Below are 16,725 nucleotides of genomic sequence, written 5' to 3'. Positions count from 1 at the left end.
GCTAAAAACCAATCTGCTCTGGAGAGTAATGGTAAGCTTAACAGTACAGAAACACAGACCATGTGTTCATGTTTTGAAACCCTGGAGAGCTTCTTCCTCAACAGCAATGAAACTCAGACAGAAATGGATGACTTTCTTTGGGTCACTTTGACATGAAATACAATGGATTCTCACTTTAGCTTTGTAGAAACTCAGACTTGTGCTGAGCTGCATGTAGTCTTCAAATTCTAAAGGTGAAATCCAGGTTGGATGGCACTTACTATTTTCTTCCATATGTAGAAAATGGGGAGCAGGGATAACAGCCCTAATCCCATTTATGTAACTGTTGAAACAGTTGCTTATAAACATTATAGTTTATAAGTTGCTTATAAACTTTTGTATAAATATTAGTGTATTAAAAAGTGTAAGATGTTCATCTAAAAAAGGGAAAAAACTAAATCAAATTAAAATCCAGAAATAAACCAACATGACCCAAAAAAACAAGTCAAAATTTAGTAATAAACTAGAATATCAGTGGGTTAAACACATAAATCAATGGATATAGATTTGAAGATTGAATTATAAAACAAGTCCCAACAATATGCTGTCTACAAGGGACTCACTGAATTGATGAAGACATCCACAGACTGAAGGTGAAAGAAAAGGGGAAGAAAAACCTATCATTCATATGACACTCACATGGATTACATAAGCCAGCGGATATCTCCATCCTCATATGAGATAGTGTACTTTAATCCAGAGTTAATCAGAAGGGACACAGAAGGTTATTGCATTCACTGAAGAGAATTAAACATCAGAAAGACCCAGTGATTGTAAATATTTGTGCTCTAAACAATGGAGCATGTATGTATATCAAAATTTCTTCTCAATTTCAAAAACCAAATAGACGACAACATTATTATATTGGGTGACTGTAACACACCTCTCTCACTACTGGACAGATGTTCTAAAGAAAAGCTAAATAACAAAATTGTAGAATTAAATAATATAATCAATAATTTAGACAAATCTACATATATAGAATATTTCATCTAACAAAAAGTGAATACACTTTTTTCTTGGCAGCACATAAATTCTTCTCTAAAATAGATAATACCTTATGCCACAAAGCAATTCTTAGGAAATATAAAAAAATGGAGATAATATTTTGCATTCTATGAGATCATAATGGACTCAAATTAGAAATCAAAGATAAAAAATGTAAGTTACTCTAACCAATGAATATTGAATAATACACTGTTGAATGATGAATGCATAGTAGAAGAAATCAAGGATGAAATGGAAAAAATGCTTAGAGTTATATGAGAATACCAAAGCAACATACCAAAATGTCTGGGACACTATGAAGAAAGTACTAAGAAAAACGTTCATTGCATTGAGCTCATTTATTAAAAGAATAAAAAAGTCAACAAATAAATGACCTAACATTTCAACTCAAAACTCCAGAAAAAGAAAAGTGCACCAGCATCAAAAATGAGAAGAGAATAAATAATTAAAATAAGAGCTGAAATCAATGAAATTTCAACAAACAAAAATTGAAAAAAATTGAAAAACCATAAAGTTGTTTTTTTGAAAAAAATTAAATATTATAAACCTATAGACACACTAACAAAGAGAAGAAGATAAAACACAAACTAAAAATATACAGTGAAAAAGAAAATGTCACAACAGACACTACTGAAATACAGAAGATGAATAGAAAATATTATAAATATTTATACTCCAATAAAACAAAAATATTGAAGGAATTGACAAATTTACAGAGATATAAGACCCACCTAAATGAATCAGGAGGTCAAACATTATATGAATGGAAAATTTTCAAGTAATTAAACAGGAAAAACCATTAAAATCTACCAATTAAGAAAAGCCCATTCCTCCAAAATGCCAGTTCCTTTTAGATATTAATGCTTTGTTTGTTCACTATGCTAATAAAATAGAGACTTCTCTGGAAAGAAAAAAAAAAAGAAAAGAAAAGCCCAAATCCAGACAGATTCTCAGCTGAGTTCTACAGGGCCTTCAAAGAAGAAATAACAGTAGTCCTCAATATTTCCATGAAATATAAAAGAAAGGAACTCTTCTAAACTCTTTCTATGAGACCAATATCACCTTGGTTCCAAAACCAGACAAAGGCACATCAAGGAAAGCAAATTTCAGACCAATTTCTCTGATGAACATAGATGCAAAAATTCTCAAAAAAAACTCTGGCATCATAGGATCATTTTAATAAATGCAAAAAAATCATTTGATGAAGTACAGTACAAAATATAGTGCCCTTTTATGTTCAAAACACTGGAAAAACTAGGGATAAAAGGGAGAATACCTCAAAATCTTAAAAATCATATTGCTAAACCAAAGAACAACATGATTCTAAATTTAAAAAAATTGAAAGCATTTTCTTTAAAAACTAGAGAAAGACAAGGATGCCTTCTTTCACTAGTTTCATTCAATATTGTCCTTGAAACTAGTCAGAGCAACTACACAGATGGAAGAAATTAAAGGAATATACAAATGGATTCAAAGTATGACACTTTGCCAATGATATAATTCTACAATGGGAAGATCCAAAAACATCCAGCATTATCTTCTAGAAGTAGTAAATGAATTCAACAAAATAGCAGGTATAAAATCAATACCCATAAGTAAAATGCATTTCTTTACATCAGTAATAAATCCATTGAAGCAGAGATAAAGTACACTACCCCATTTACAAACTCCTTAAAAATATTTGGGAATCAATCTAACAATAGAGGTGAAACCTCTACAATGAAATGTTCAGAATACTAAAGAAATAAGTTGAAGAAAACCTTAGAAAATTGAAAGACTTCCCCATGCTCCTGGATAGACAGAATTAATATTGTCAAAATGGTGATATGACCAAAAGCCTTACACACATTTAATGCAACTCCTATTTAAATTCCAATGACATTCTTCATCGTACCAAAAAAAAAATCATAAAATTCACTTGAAAAAATAAGAAACCCAGAATAACCAAAGCAATTCTTAGCATGAAAAGTGAAGGTGAGGCATCACAATATCAGACCTCAAACTATACTTTGAGGCTGTTGTAATAAAAACAGCATGGTGTGGGCACCAAAACACACATGTAGACCAATGATACAAAATGGAAATCACAGAGAGAAATTAGCATAAATACAGGTAACATATACTAGAAAAATGTACCAAAAACATTCACTGGAAAGAACACAGCTTCTTCAATAAATTGTGCTGGGAAAAGTGGAAAGCCACATGCAACAAAATAAAATTCAACCCTTATCTCTCACCCTGCACAAAACTCAACTCACTATGGATCAAAAATTTAAGCAACAGATTAGAGACCCTGCGACTCTTAGAAGAAAAAATAGACCAAATATCCACCGAGCTGGCCTAGGACCTGATTTCCTGAAGAAGACCCCTCAAGTGCTAGAAGTTAAAGCAAGAATCAATAAATGGGATAGACTCAAACTAAAATGCTTCTTTTTAACAAAGAAACAATCAACAATGTGAAGGGAGAACCTAACTTCTGGGCAAAAATCTTGACTCATGCACCTCAGATGAAGCATTAATCTCTAGGATATAGAAATAACTATAAAAACTTAAGACCAAAAAACAACTCAATCAATAAATGAGCTAAGTAACTGAACAGCCACTTCAGGAAAGAAGATATAGAACTGATCAACATACGTAGGTGAAAAGTTCAACATCTCTAGCAATTAGAGAAATACAAATCCAAACTACTATAAGTGTTAATCTTGAACCAAAAAGAATGTCAATTATCAAGAATACAAGCAATAGTAAAAGTTGGAGAGGATGTGGGGGAAAAGATGCACTCATATATTGCTGGTGGAAACCAAAATCATGCAACCATTATAGAAATCAGTATGGTGATGCCTCAGAAAACTTGGAATGGAACCACCATTTGACTCAGTTATCCCAGTTCTTGGTTTATACCCAAAGGACTTAATGTCAACATACTACAGGGACACAGTCACATCAATGTTTATAGCAGCTCAATTTAAAATAGCTAAACTATGGAATCAACCTAGATATCCTTCACCGGATGAGCGGATAAAGGATAAGTGGTGTGTATATATATATACTACCCAGTTTTAAAAAGAATGAAATTCTGGCACTTCCTGGTAAAAGGATGGAATTAGAGAATATCATACTATTGAAATAAGCCAAACCCACAAAACCAAAAGCCAAATGTTTTCTCCGATATGTAGAAGCTAATTCACAATTAGGGTGGTGGTATAGGAAAGAATAGAGTTACTATATTTTAGGTAGAGGGAAGTGAAAGTAGGCAAAGGATATGTGGGAAGGAATGATAGTACAAAGAAACAGACATTATTAGCTAATGTACATGTATGACTGAGTGTGTATACATATATGTATGTATTCATCAATGACTGATTGCAATTTCTTCTCAGCACCACATCTAAAATTTTCTTAAATACACCATATTTTAGGATACAGAGAAACTTAGCAAATTCAAAAATTAGATAATACCTTGCATTCTACCTGATCAAAATGGTATGAAATTAGGTATCAAGGCTAGAATAATTAAAACTAACTTAAACACCTGGAGAATGAAAAACTCACTCCTGTATGGAGAATGGAGAGCAGAAAATGTTACAGTGATATAAATATAACATAGAGGTAAAAGAGAATAATGATAAAACACCATATTCTTGGGACACTATGAAGATGTTTTTAAGAAAAAGGATTATAACATTGAACTCAGACATAAAAAAACAGAAAGACAACAAATAAGTAAACTAATATTACATATTTTGGTCTGGTCATAATAAATGAAAAAAAATCATCATGGAATTCAGCAGAAAACAGGGAATAATTAAAATTAGAACCAAAATCAATGAAATTGAGATTTAAAAAATATTTTAGAATCAATGAATAAAAAATTGACTCTGTCAAAACAAAATTGATAAGACTTTATTCAAGCTAACCAAGTGATAGAGAAAAAAAAATTTATTAAAGTATGTCATGAAAATGGAATTATCACTGCAGAAACTATTGACTTACAGAGGAAAATCAAAAGGTATTATTTAAATTTATATTCCAATGAAACAGAAAACTTGAAGACATCGACACATTGCTAATAATATATGACCTACACCAGTTGAGCCAGAATAACATAGAAAATGTGAACAGATCAATTTCAAATAATGATATTGAAGATGCCATCAAAGGACTACCAACTTAGGAAATCTCAGGACCTGAGATATTTTCAAATGAATACCACTAGATTTTTAAGAACTAATACAAATCCTCCTCAAATTATTCTACAAAATAGAATAGGAAGAAATGCTTCCAAACACATTCCATGTAACTAATATCATCCTGATATAAAAATCAGACAAACACAAATTCAGGAAAGAAAGCTTTACACCAATATTCATGATGAACATAGATAAAATATCAATATCAATAAAATACTAGCAAATAACATAAAAATATATTAAAATATTATGCACCATGATCAAGAGGAGTTCAACCCAGGGCTGCAATGTTCTCTCAACATACTGAAATTATCAAATATAATCCATCATATTAATAGGCTTAAAGACAAGAATGACTTGATTATCTCAATAGATGCTAAAAAGCATTTGGCAAAATACATAATCCACTCATGATCAAAATACTAGATTAAGTAGGGATAGAGGGAACATAACTCAACATTATAAATCCTATTACACCAAAACCAAGGTCAACATCATTCTAAAGAGAGAAAAACTAAAATCATTCCCTCAAAATAGAGGAACAAAAATGACATGCTCATTTTTACCACCTCTTTTAAACATAGTCCTAGAATATCTAGCAAAAACAATTAGGCAAAGAAAGAAATTAAAATAATATAGTTAGGAAAAGAAGAGTTAAAACTATCCCTGTTTGCTAAAAACATGATCCTCTATTTAGAAGATCCCAAAAATCCACAAGAAATCTTTTAGAATTCATAAATGAAATCAGAAAATTAGCAGGATTCAAAATTAACATTCATAATAATTGCACTCATATACTCCAAGAAAACTCAACTGAAAGGCAAATTAAGAAAGCCAACCCACTCACAATAACCCCCCAAATAAACATAAATAGAACACTTGGGAATCAATCTAAGGAAAGAAGAGAAAAATCTCTATATTTAAAAGAACAAAACTGTAATTAAATTTAGGAAAGCCTTAGAAGATGGAAGAAACCCATGTTATTGGATAGGCAGAATTAAAGTTACCAAAATGACCATAGTACCAAAAGAACTATACAGACATAGTAAAATTTCTACCAAAATTCCAAAGACATTCTTCATGTAAATAGAAGAAAGTAGTCATAACATTCAATTAGAAATCTAAGAGGCCTAGTATAGCTAAAGTGATTCTTAGCAAGAAAAATGAAGCAAAAGACATCATGATACCAGACTTGAAATTGCACAATTAGAACTACAGTAACAAAAATAGCATGTATTGGCCTAAAAACAGGCAAAATAATTAATGTATAGAACAGAAGGCACAGAGACAAACCCACATAAATGCAGACATCTCATACTAGACAAAAGCACCAAAACATACATTGGGGAAAAGATAGCCTCTTCAACAAATTGTGCTGGGGAAACTGGAAATCAATATGCAATATTTTGAAAGTTAACCTCAACACTCACTCTTCACGAAATCAACACAATGACGATCAAGGATGCAGTCTTGGATCAGCAACCCTGCACACACAAGAAAAAAGAATATTTAGATGAACAATTTAACATATTGGTACAAAATTACTCCTTAATAAGACACCTAATGCCAAAAAATTTAAATCAAAGACAATATATGTTATAGCATCTAAATAAAAACTTCTTCATGGCAAAGAAACAATCAACATAATGAAGAGAAAACCTAAAGATTGGGTAAAAAGTCTTTGCTACCTTCTCCTGAGATAGGGTGTAAATTTCCAGGATAAACAATTATTGTAAAAGCTTAATGCCAAAAAAAAAAGACACAATCAGTAAATGGGCAAAGGAATTGTAGAGACACTTTACAAAAGAGGAAATACAAATGAGAAACAAATATATTAAAAAATTTTCAACATCACAAGCAATCAGAATAATGCAAGTTAAAGCTACACTAAGACTTCACACCACATCACTTACAATGACAATTTTCAAGAATACAGGTAACAAAAAAATTTGTGACAATGAGGGAGAAAAGTTTCACTCACACATTGTTGGTGGGACTCCCAATTGGTGAAACTGCCCTGAAAATGAGTATGGAGATCCTCAAAAACGAAGAATGGATCCACCATCTGAACCTGTTATCCCACTCTTTGGTATATATCCAAAGGTACATATATACATTTTATATATATATAAAATGTATATATGTAATATATATATATATGTGTGTTATATATAACACACACAAAAACACACGCACACACACACACACACCACAGTGAACTGCTTAGTTACAACCACAAAGTGGGGACCTAATTAAAGTAGGATATATTCCATGCTTGTATAATTATATCAAAGTGGATTTTACTGCCATAGCCAAAAAAACAATAAGTAAATGAACAAAAAAATAAATAAATGATAAAATAATAAAATAATAAATGCCATGTATCAATAAATATAAGAAAGGCCAACAGAATAGAGAAAAACCAACAAGAAAATGAGGAGGAAATTTAATAGGGGCAATCCAGGGATTGAATTGGAAAAAATAATATTCTGTACTTCTATAATTATGTCAAAATAGACCCAATTTTTATTTGTGATTGTAATGCACTAATAAAATTTTGTAAAAGGAAACCAGAATTCATCTGTAAAGTGGAAGCTTATCCTGACAAATATAAAATTCATCTTGGATGTGGTGGAGAGAGAAAAGACGGGAGGAAATTAGAGAAGAAAAAGAATGCTAAATCTCAATAATTTTTTACATAATGGGATCTGTGGTTCTACAAAAAAGAATTTAATGAGAAAAAGTCCATGGTTTTTATTTAATTTTCCAAAACAGTGTGGTTGGAGATAGAGCAGAGGGGGCAGTTACAACCTGTTTTCCAATAAAATTAAAAGACTGTATCAATAGGGTGAATACTGTATCAATAGGGTAAATACTGTAGTAAATTGCCACCAATATTGCAGTTGTTTAAGAAAAAAATGATGATTTGTTGTGAAACTAAGCTATGACTATCAAAATTATGTATGTATTATGGAAGGTTTTATCTAAAGGAAGCTTTTTTATACTAATACTTAAAATCATGAAAAACCTTAATGAAAAGCAGTTTCAATAAATTGACAGTTTTCTCCTATTGGATGTGTACATAAAAAAAATTTACCGTAAAGTGAGATCACTAAGCAGTGAATTTAAGTAGAGTATGAGCTACATTTCCAATAATGCTACAAGAATTATTTTGCACACCCATCAAGAATTTCTAAATTTTTCTTGTAATTCAGATGATGTCAGTTATTGATATATGTAAAAGAAGTGTCCTCAGTCACCTCTGAAGTTTTATACATTCTCCTTCTTTAATGCTTAGGCCCAAGTTTACTCATTTGCAAAGGCAGTGCCATTCTTCCCAGGATACCACTGTTGATTCACACTGACAAAGACAGATGTAGAAATTCAACTTTAACACTCATGCTTCTGCTTTTTTTCTTATATTACCATAATTTTGCCCTCAAAAATTAAAATTTGAGCATGGGGTATGAGAAATTATGATGACCTTACATTGAACATCAGTGTTAATACACTAGAAACTATATATTAGAGGGCAAGTAAGAGAGAATAATATCACACAATTTATATCAGATTAAAGGGCCAAGAAGAGACATCTGTACAAATTTTGTTAGTCCTTATATACTAATCAGCATCAGTATCCAGGCAGGCAATCACTGTCTTTTGACACACAGAGCTGATCACCTTTATCCAATATGAACATGTGAGGGAATACACAGTAGAGCCTATGAGAGAACCTGGTCAGCACTTAAGCACCTACAACATTACCTATGCCTTTGACCTGCTGTAAACAAGATATAAAAAAAGATAGGAGTTGAAGCAAAAAGGAAAATTACTGCTACTGTATTGCTAACTACTTCTGGTTATAAAGAAGTCAAGCCTTTTGTTATTTATAAAACATTCTACAGAAACTGAACACTTTATAAAAAAGCACTTACTAAAAAATTTGAAAGAAAAAAGTACTTCTTCTCTTTGGAACTTTGGATCTTTGTCTTTGTATACAATTTGTTCTTATGAAATAAAATTTTTTGCTGAAAGAAGGTTCTCTGAAAGAGGAAAAGCAAACTAACCTCTTGGTTTCTGAGACAAAGCAAGGTGGTTTAATTTCAGGATGAAATGATGCTGCATATTTTGAGATACATCTTCCATGAGGAAGTGGTCCAGGAGGTTGGAAGTGGCACAGTCTGTGTGTGGCAGCACAGTGTCAGGAGTGCAGTGCCTTGAAGATGACTCATCTCCCTTCCTTGGGGATAATTCTACCCTAAAAAGAGAAGAAACTATATGTAGACCTCAGGCTACAAATTGCCATGATAATTTTTGCTACAAACTGAAATGAACAGCAGTTTGCCCCTTGCTATAAAGAATATTTTGATACCTCAATTACTCTCAGTTTCACTCTTACAGTTGGAGAAAACTGCATATTGCATATTTTTATGTGTAGTGGGGAAGGTGGAGAAAATAAATATTTAAGAATCTCTTTTTTGGAATGATTTTGCACATCAATTTGCATTATTTTCGACTCTAGTTTTCATCTGGAAACATTTAAAGGTGTTCTTATTTTACATGATGCCAAAACTCTCCATTTAATTTTTAAAATCCTTTTTCTCTGTTGATCTCAACTTATGATTTAAAACTTTACCCTACCTATGCAAAGGAATTGTAAGGATCAAATACATAAAACTTAGGAGCTAATACTGTTTACACATTAGGGAGAACACTATATATATGCAGCATCACTCTTACTATCAACCAACATGTCCATATTAAAAAGATATCTAAATATTTTACTAATTATATAAAAAATAGTGATTTGAGAGCACTTGGACTGGTCTGCTTGATTTATGTCTTCATCCTGATGTTTATGTCCATAGACAATAATCATATGGAAGAATGAAAAGGATTAGAAACACAGAAATAGATGCAAAATTTAATTTACAAACTAGAAATACTAAGCCCTGGAGATCTGCTTATGGTGTGACTTTTGTTCCCTTGTTCTTCAAGCAATTACATCTTCCTTTATAGTTCTCTTGTATTTTCATCCTGGCAATTTTTGGGGTATAAGGATTCAATTATCTTCTATTTATCTTCTAGCCTTAAACCTGAATGTCACTTCATGAACACTTAATCTTCCATTCCACACGCTGCAGGTATATAATAAAAATTGATCTAAATATTTATACATTAGAGTACTCTTTAGGGTTGAAAATAAAAATAGCAATACACAAAATGCATTTATCGAGGTACAATAGCAGTACATAAATTGTACTTATCAAGGTAGCTAACACATATTCCATGATATTCAAGAAGAGTTGTAATGAAGATCAAAACTGCTGTAAGTAGTTACTATATACATAGTTTTACATATATTCTTCATTTTTATGTTTTTAGTGCATTTGCTTTTATTTTAATGACATCTTTCATTTTCATTTATTTTTTTAAAAGTGATCCAAAGAAAAACCTGAAATACCATCAATATTGCACTATACTCTATGTACTATGTATGATAACATTCTATATTCTGAGTCTTAGAATTTGAATACATGGAAATACTTTATAGAAACATTTGACTTTAAATTACACAGGTCAATATAAACATTCTTGATTATTCAAGAGTGACCTTGCCAGCAAAGAGATGATTATATGGGATTATGCATAAGATATGCTTTACTCTATGCACAACAGGAAGCATTTTAAATTGCTAACACATTGTAATCATTTTTTTCATTAATTCAAGAGCTCTAATAGACAGTTACTAATTTCAATTGAAATGTTTCTGTTGAGAACACTGAATAAAATTTTTATCAAGAATTTTGTTATGTAAATATAAGCGAGATTCATCTCAAATTCATATGTGAATGCCGGGGTCCAGACCTAGCAGGAGTTCATGGGTTCCACACCGGTAAACGGGGCATGGGGAGACAGCATCGGCCATAAATGGAGAATGAAAGACACAGACTCTAGTTCTGGTGCAATCACTCCCACTTTATTCTGAGGAAGACTGGGTTTATATACATTTTTCTTCAGGCTATAATGGCAGTCTTGTGGTTAATGAAATTAAAGGTTTCCAAAGCATAGGCAGAATTTGTTCTTAACAAAGAACCAAAGATTATGAGAAAACAGTAACCTTACAGATTATCCTTACCTAATCACAATTGTTTAAAGAATATCTAACTAAGTCAATGAGCTAATACAATGTTTATTTCCTTAATATTTAAACTGTATGTGACCTAAGACTATTCTTATTATTCTCGTGGTTAAAGCGATAGACAAGTAATCTCATGTGACCATCTCTACTAGGTCCATCTGGTTAATATCTAAATTGCTGAGTTAAGGACTACAGGAGGGCAGCAGTCTCAGTGGTTCTCATGGCCAAGTTTTTTTTTACTGAATAGATTACCTTGTCTCATGTAACTCCTTTTTCCAGAACAGGGCATTGTGTACCAAGGTTTATTATAGGGTGACCTATTTTTTGTAGGAAGGAAGGAATGTTGTGAAACCTTATTCTTTTACCTCACCACCACACATAAACAAAACCATCATTAGAATTTAATCAGCCTGTTGGAGACAAAGGCAGATCTATATCTATTTTCTCCAGAGGCTTTCAGGGACTCATTGCATGGTTGCAAAATTATTTTTGACTTTGTTAACGTTAAAGACCCTTTATCTTTCAGATTGTAGGTAATATTTTCTGGGATTTTTGTTGTATTCCCCTTGTCCCCTTAAGTAATCCGTTCAGACTGAAATGAGTAATGTATTATCAGAAAAACACAGCAGAAAAAGCACCAAGCTCTGGAGCAAAACATCTGGCAATTCCCTTTAGGATGAGCCTTTGCAATCATCCTCCAGAGGATCTTTGACAAGCACTGGATGGAATTCTGGATGTCCCCGCATGTGAAGACAGCATAATTTGTTAGGTTTCATTCCCCAGTACTACCTCACTTCCTCCTATGCTCTGTTCCTCTCTATACCTTTTCTCTACTCTATTGATCTCCCTAATACTTTCATAGGAGTCACTGTTAGGTATAAAGCCACCTTTTCCCCTCCCAACACACCTGTCAATCTGCCGTTAAGCCCGCCTTTCCCGTTACAGGAATTTCCGGCTTACGTCGCCGTAACCTTCCTGCCTCCCACATTACGTTCCAATATGTCATTGGTCCATCAGTCAGTCTGTAATAATTCTCCTCCATGATTGGTTCCTCCCAGCCCGTGAAATTCCAATACAAGGAACCGTGCGCCATCTTCTCTCTTTCCCTTTCCCCTTTCCCCTGAGCGGACACATTTTGTCCGCTTGAATAAAAGTTCCATGTGTGAGACCTGTATCTGCGGAGCATCTTTTCTGGGAGTTATCGACGAACCAAAACTGCCCCCTTTACATCTAACTAACAGTCACCACCATTTTTTCTTTCCAACATCAGCATATGAGAAAGAATATTTAACCCATAACTTGTGCCAGGCTTATTTACCTTAGAATGGTGTTCTCCACCTCCAATCATTTACAAACAAAAAACAGAATTTTATGCAACTTTTGGACTGTGCAGAACTCAATTGTGCATACATATCTATATATTTACATTATATATATATATATAAAATGTTCTTTATCCATTTATCTTTAGACAGGAATTTTGATGGTTCCATAACTCGGCTATTAACTGTGCTGATACGGTTATTGATATGAATAAAGATATTGATACTTGATGGCATAGAAAAATTGACAAAAGATATTATAACTAGCAATTGATAGTAACAGAATTTATATTTTGATAGTTGTTGTCTTCAGACTATTACCCAAATAACGTTATTTTTTTTTCAAATATTTTTATAGCACAGTAGAATTCTGTTTTGTCTCAGGATCCACTTGGAGGAAGAAGTGGAAGAAAAGTACAGGTTTACTCTAAATTTGTACTACAGTTTCAAATATAGTTCTGTGTATTATGTGTGTGTGTGTGTGTGTATATACATATATATATATATATATAAAGATTTTTAAAATTTTTATTTAAAAGATATTTTAAATTCACCTTAGCATACCATACAAACCACTTCTTACAGATTGCAAATTCATGATATTCAATTATTCACCCAATTATTTTTTAATGAGACCTGATCTTTAGCAGAACTTCCAATGAAAAATATCAACTGATACCACTGCCCCAGGTATCAGGATCTATATACCTTGAGGCACTAGGGAAACCACTTTCCCAGCATCTTCACATAAGTGTGCCTATTTATTACAAAACCCAATCTACTTATTCATGATACCTGGTGCATTCTATTTCTCATGATAGAGCACTTCATATTCCCCCCATGGAAAACTCACATGTTGAAATATAAAACCAGCATGTCCTATTACAAATTTCATGAACAGCAAAACCTGTGCAAAGGGATAAAATGAAAATGTTACTTTCCATGTATACATGTTTGTAAGTCACATTTAATATGTAAATTTTGACTTTAATAAAAGTGCAGAAATTCTGAGGAAGATTTCTATCCTAAAGCACAGAAATGTGTCACATTTATTAATGTATTTAAATAAAAATGAACTTTCCCAAACTATAATATTTTCAAGAGTAGTTTGGGTATAGAAATCAATCAAAGGCAAAATTGGTTTATTGACTTAATACTAGTATTTTATACCAGTGGCACTCTGTTTAAAACAAGAACAATGATAAGTATTCTCCATAGTATGATTGGGGAAAAGAAATACTCTTGGCTATTAAATGTTGCATTGTATCAATAAAAAAAAACTTAGGAAAAGTACTTCTTAGGAAGCATGCAGGTTGTCATAAACTCGATAAGAAGGCTGTCCTGTGGGTGTACTATGAAGACACACCTAAAATTAAAATGTGTTTGTCCTGAGTAGTCCATACATTAACTTCCATTACACTTCAATAACTGGCAGTACTTTCAGAACATGAGAAGTGTTTATTAGTAAGATTTGTGCCTGCATGAGATATACAGAAAATTTCTGTTTCTCTTGACTTAATTACTGAGGCCAAGGGACGTGAGAAATGTTACACACAAAGGGAATTATATTCTCAACCCCTTATTTACAGGTGCTGTGGGTGTGTGAGTTCAAGTAACAACTGTATCATTTCTACCATCATTTTTAAAATGCAAAACCTGCACATCTGAATAGAGGTGGATATAGGTCTGAGAAATGAACTTTGTCTTTTCTGACACCAAAATCCTTAGGGTTTATTTTAAATGATTGCTTTATATCACTCATTGATTTGAGGCAGTCATAACTCAATGAAAAAATAATGTTTTTGAAACACCTAAAAACACTTTCCTGTTTGACATCCTTTTTATATATTCTACCAAATAGGATAGAACTTATCATATTTAGTAAGATATAACTCAAATTTAATTATGATTATACACTACAGTGATTTAAGGCTTTGTCTCTGAGAACACCATAAATTTCAGTGTCAAAATGAATATTCCATTCCTCAAGTTATAAAAATTAAAAACATCATTAACTTTTGTGCAAATAGAGCTTCCATTTCTGGATTGGAGGATTTAGTAGGCCAAAGAGTGCTTGGTGCAAGAGACACGAACAAATTGTAAGATGCCAAGTTATTGATGAAGGAATGTTTTTTGATATTTTTAGAACTCCAAAAAGTGACAAAACAATGACATTGACTCTTGGAATCTTTTCTTATAGCCTGAAAAAAAGAAAGGTGTGCTCCATAAGCAAGACATTTTATTAAAAAATGTGTAAATATAGAAAATTCTCACTGTACATAGGAAACCATGCAAAAAAAAGGTGTTAAGAAAAGAATACAGATGACATAGACAAGAGTTTCAGTTCACAAGCTAAACTGCCGAGTGAAGATTCAGAAGCAGGTAAAAATTGACTTAGAAAATTATTATTTTTTATACATTGTCTCTATCACTCAATTAAAAATTTTAAAAATACAAAAAAAATAAGGTGTCTGAGATTCTTTCCTGAACTAAGTACAATATATTTAGTATAGATAAGTTTTTCAGCATTTCACAGTACTCTAAACCAGGCCCCATAATAATTTTTCTAATAAAAATTAAAGTGCATCTTTATTTTCTAGTAGTAAGACAGGAACACTCTCACATGGAGAACCCACACCTTAGCAGTTCAGACTTCCAGATCTGTTCTGGGAATTTGTGCTGTGCTCCCCACCACATTCTCAGGTCAATTCCACTCAAATGTGTTTCATTGGCACTCCTTTTATATATATGACAAGCTGGATGTTTTATATAATCCACTGTTCATGCTTAATAATTGATAAACAAGTGTAAAATGATCATTAATCAAAAGCAATGTAATAGGATGCAGAAACCATCAAATATACACATATATGTAAAATGTCTTTCTGTGTATGTACAGATAACCATGACTTGATTTTTCTCTATAAGAAGTGTCAAACTTCCTCTTAGTGAAGATAAATTGAATGAAGTTCAGATTATCTTGACTATGATTATTGTATTAAAATGATTTACTGATTTGGGACAGCAATTGACTTATGATTTACAAAGTTATGCTTAAATAAGTACATATTCACAAAGAACATGGAGAGAATTACCTGCCAAGAGAGAGAAAACTGTAGAACCCAGCAAAATTTGTCAGGGGCCAGAGGAAATTTTTTCAAACTTTTTAACATGTAACCTGGACAGTGTTGCCTCAAGAATTTTAAGATAGCCCTCACCTGTACAGAGAAACCCTAAGGACTTAACAAAATTCATAGATAAAACATTTGTAATTGTTCTCCAATATGTAGATGACATCCTTTATGTATTACCACACAAGAGAAATATCAAGGTCATTACAGAGGCTTCCTGGGGATAACTGGGTACTGTAGGCCTTGGATTCCTGGGTACAGGGAATTATCTAGGAATCTTTACAGCCCCCTTAGAAAAATCTACACCAAGGAGCAACTTCCCTGATATGAGAACCAAAATGTACTAATGGTTCATAAAATATCCAAAAGGGGCCTTACGTCAAGACCCTGTTCTTAGCTTACCTGATGAAATAGATTTAACATGTTTGTCACTGAGAGAAAAATAATCCTGAAAATATTCATCCAAAAGGCCTGAAAGAGAGTCATAGACAAATGGTGTACGGTCAATGGATTATCTCAATATGGAGATTAGCATAGTAGCTTCATTCTCAAAAGTAAGAGAAAATAAGGTCTCATAATTTTCTTTGTCATCCAAACCTGTCTTAAAACTAAGAAATGATTAAAATTTTCTCATCATCATAGTTTTTTTCTGGAATCAATCATCTTTCTATCAGTTTCTTACAGGTCCCAATGAAGGCTTACATTGAAATGTAAATGGAGAAAAATGCAGGATAACTAGGAGTACTGGGACCCAAGAGAAAAATTTAAAAAGTGAAAGAAAAAATTTTCAGAAGATAAAAAGAGATCTTCTGATTGTACTTTTTTTGTGGATTAATCTTTTGCTTTTTAGGGATGATTTTAAAGGTGAATAACAACCATCAGGACAAAAG

The 16,725-nt window shown here is 32.3% G+C and overlaps 1 long non-coding RNA gene across 2 annotated transcripts in view; it reads right to left on the bottom strand.

Annotated features, from left to right (window-relative positions):
• LOC124973946 (uncharacterized) overlaps window positions 1–9,372 on the bottom strand; it is a 47,195-nt gene extending 37,823 nt beyond the window's left edge. The window contains exons 1-2 of one of the 2 annotated variants that reach the window (XR_007106728.1): window positions 9,308–9,372; window positions 6,671–6,724 (exon numbers count right to left, since the gene is read on the bottom strand). This is a non-coding gene — a long non-coding RNA (uncharacterized LOC124973946). The remainder of the gene's footprint in view (window positions 1–6,670; window positions 6,725–9,307) is intronic. The other variant, XR_007106727.1, reaches the window with a different exon arrangement.
• Window positions 9,373–16,725: the final 7,353 nt, after the last annotated feature.

This window comes from Sciurus carolinensis, unplaced genomic scaffold, assembly GCF_902686445.1.
Source record: "Sciurus carolinensis unplaced genomic scaffold, mSciCar1.2, whole genome shotgun sequence".
Lineage (NCBI taxonomy): Eukaryota > Metazoa > Chordata > Mammalia > Rodentia > Sciuridae > Sciurus > Sciurus carolinensis.
This window is presented reverse-complemented; position numbering and strand designations above follow the sequence as displayed.